The sequence below is a fragment of the Lagenorhynchus albirostris genome, chromosome 9, assembly GCF_949774975.1.
Source record: "Lagenorhynchus albirostris chromosome 9, mLagAlb1.1, whole genome shotgun sequence".
Lineage (NCBI taxonomy): Eukaryota > Metazoa > Chordata > Mammalia > Artiodactyla > Delphinidae > Lagenorhynchus > Lagenorhynchus albirostris.
This window is the reverse complement of record NC_083103.1, coordinates 79701344-79705137: the sequence shown is the minus strand read 5'-3', so window position 1 is coordinate 79705137 and position 3794 is coordinate 79701344. Positions and strand designations below refer to the sequence as shown.

Sequence of the window (3794 nt, the reverse complement as noted above, 5' to 3'; positions counted from 1 at the left end):
TTTTACACATGTAATCTCATTTAGTCCTCAGAACAGTATAAAGTAACTATTTTAGACTTATTTTATAGATGAGAATATGCGACTCTAATTAAATGCTGATTGTCCCAAAGTCTAAAGGTGTTATCACAACCTGGACTAAATTCAGGTTTCTTGGACACCATGAGTTCCTTCCAGTGCTCCACAGTCTCCTTGTAACATTTCTTGTATTCTTTGTTGCAGTTATTGTTGTTATTACTTTTATACGTTTTTAACATAAAAATTCACGTTTCCTTAAACAAATAGTAAATGCCTTGAAGAAAGGAATAGTATTTGCATGTTTCTTACACTAGAATGTAAGCTCCATGGGAGCAGAGAATCTGACTCTGTTATTCACTGTTCTTACTTCAGCTTATAGAGCACACCCTGGCAGATAGTAAACAAAACATAAATATTTACTGAATGAATTTCTGTATGTGTCTTACAGCAACTAGCCTTGCACATAGAGGGTACCAATAAATACTTGTTCTTCATGTGCGATGAGACTGTCCTCCATAAAGATTTTTAGATTAAAATCTTCTTGGATATTTACAAAATGCTTTCCATTTCCCCCTTTCTATGCCTGTTATTTACTTTCAGATATTGATCTTGTCTACTTAACATGGCTATTCTCAACTCATTAATTGAATCATTTACCCTACACTTGGCTTCGCATGCTGACACCAAACACTGCCATGTTTGTCTCTGGTGATGTGGAATGAACGGCATGAGATAAAAAGGTGCTTACTAAATATCATTTATTGAGTACTAATTGTCCCCATGCTAAGCAGCTCATTTATATTAGTTTACTTAATTCTCAGAGAAGAACAAAGATTCTTTTTACAGGTTAGGAAATTAGTTTTCAAAGAAATTAAGCAACTTGCTTACAACCACATAGCCAATAAAATCATGAGCTAGGATTAAAGCCCAAGCTCTAAACCACTGAGCTCAGCTACATCCATCAGTCTTGTGATGCTCTGGGAGAGGAGGCTGAATATTCCCGTAAACTGGCATGATCAAATTAGACAAGTCCTAACAGTAAAGTGAATAGTGGAACTGCATTTTGGGGGCTTGACTATTGGGAAAACTTCCAAGTCATTGATAGCCACACAAATATCAACCATTTCTGATTGTTTTGTTACCATAGTCTGAGAAATTATTAAACATTGCAACTAAAGTTCCAGCTCTTAGTAATGTTATTTTGTTGGTAAAAAATAGGTTCTATTCATTAGTGGAAGAAAATCATTAATATGTAACATTATTATCTCTAACTTCAACCTAGTAAAGGCCATTTTGAATATGAATAATATTTCACCAGCCTTATTTAGTTAAGACTTCATCAGCTAAATTGACTTTAGTTTTGGTTTGGCATTGAATCACATCTTTTTGTTATTTCAGGGAGTCAGAATGAGTGAATCAGCAGTGTTCAGTGAATATTTAAATATGAAAATAAAAACACAATGTAAAACATGACTTCTAAGTATTTGCAACAGCTTTCACAGTTGTTATAATTTTGGAGCTGGTGAGAGTTTAGTTGTTCTGTCTTCTAAAATGAACTGTATTTAGAACCTTGGCTTAGCCCATTTTTAATCTCTTCTGATAAGTACTGTTAAATAAGTTATTATCATTGGTGCAACATAATCAGACAAAGAGTGTTCTAGGTTGCAAACTTTTAGATTTTTAGAATTCATATGCTTTTTCTTTCTCTAGTACCTACGTACGTAACACTGGACAAATTTCTCATGAAACAGGTGTTAGTTTATTCAACTCTAAGTTGAAGTTAATATATGACTCAAAGAATTTGAAAGGAATCTATAAACATACAGAGTGCTTAGAATTCCTTTAACCAAATCACAATGCAAATATTAGGTAGAGGATTGTGACATTCTGATATTTTATCCATTTGATTTCTCATTTTGATATCTGTGTAGTATGGTAATGGATGAACAGCAAACAGTAAATTTAGTTTATAATACCTGTTATGCATTCCAGATGATAGGGGAAAAACCTGGAGGGTAACTTAGGAAAGAGTATTGTTGTGTGGCTGTTGTGATATTAATAAATCAGTAGCTTCTGACAGACTCAAGCAGGGAGCTTACTCTTACCTTATTGTAGGAGTCTAAGGTCTCCTGATCTGCAGGCTTTGAATCCTTGCTTGGAAGAAGATTAAACAGCACCTCATTTTATGGTAAATCAGTAAGTAATGATAAATTATTTAAATGACTGCAGATTGCCTTTTGCTTTCTTCTTGAGTATATGTACTATAAGCAGAAGAGTCTTTAAAAAGGAAATCGGACATCCTTTATTAGCAAAATGATACGTTCATTACGTATTCACTAAATATGCATTGAATACCTACTATGTGTTAGGCTCTACACAAGGTGCTGAATTTCAGTGATGAATCAGATACGGTTCCTACCTTTAAGACACTCACCATCTAGTGGAAGAGAAAGATGCATCAAGAGCTAATTTCAGTATGCATTCCAAAGTCATATTTTTTGTTGGAGGTGTCATAACCAGAAGAAATAATGTGGGAAACATGGTAATATACCCAAAAGTTAGATAAGAAGGGTTACAGGATAAAAATCTATTATATAGGCGCAGTCCGCTTGCGCCCTGAGCTGCGCACGCGCAGTGACGGTAGGATGGTGGAGTTGGTACCTTTTGCGTTTCCCATCGGGGGTGACAAAACCTTGCTGGTGTGGGAGCTGAGCTCTGGACCCACGGCCGAGGCCTTGAAATATTCTCCCAGTTTGGCCTTCTGTATTCGGTCTGAGTCTTCCCAAATGCAGTCTTCCCAAACTGCCGGTCCTGGGTTCTATTCCATCATCAAGTTTTATTCAGCAAGGGATGCCCACAGAGTCCAAAAGGCATGCGACCGGAAGCAGTTTTTTCAGACATCTCCAGTGAAGGTTCATCTCGGCACCAGACATAAGGTGGTTTAACATAATACGCTTGCCCTAAACAGCTCCAGATGCCAAGAATTGGCAAATTACTACTCTGGTTTCAGTGGGTGGTCAAAAAGGATCATCAAGAGGTGGTGTTGCCCTCCCACGAGTGCAGGAGTCCCGGAGTTGGCATGGCTGAGGAACCTTAGGATAAGTTGGAAGAAGGGTCATTATCATTCCTTATGAAAAGGAAGGTAACGCAGAAGCTTGCTATTCAGAAGGCTATGACAGATGAGTTCCAGAAATTGCTGATTGTGGTTTTAGAAAGTGGTAAAATAGCTGTGGCATATAGACCCTGTGAAGAGGTCACAGATGCTAGAACCGAAGAGGAACTACAGGATTTAATTCAAGTATGTGAAGATAAAAACTCAAGGGCTACACACCCAGTGTAGCCATAATTCAAAACAACCAGCAGGATTTGGAAGACTTTGGCATGTCTACTCAGCTCTGTCATCCTTAGGAAAATGTGAAACTCTGAAACTGCTTTTGAGGCAGGGTATTTCTAGGACTTTTCCAAGTCCCGAGCCTTGTCTCTGGCCCCTTATTTGAAGTTTGGAGAGCAGGACTGAGGGCCATCAGTGTACGTCTACAGTTGTGGACACAGGAGAAGACACAGGTCTTTTAGAACTCCCCTCAAATAAAATTGCAGGGATTTGGGAACAAAGTAACTATGGCCTTAAGTGTGATTATGCTACAGTGTTTAAAAACTATTCATGCCTTTCAAGTAAGGTATATTACCCAGATCTCAGCATCTCATATATATCTTGTGTTAAATATTTTGCCGAAGAACCTTTCTGTATACCAATTATATGGATGCCTCGAATTAGGGAT

The 3794-nt window shown here is 37.5% G+C and overlaps 1 pseudogene; it reads left to right on the top strand.

Moving 5' to 3' along the window:
* Positions 1 to 2660: 2660 nt before the first annotated feature.
* LOC132526533 (RAD52 motif-containing protein 1-like) lies at positions 2661 to 3355 on the top strand (annotated as a pseudogene).
* The last annotated feature ends 439 nt before the right edge of the window (positions 3356 to 3794 follow it).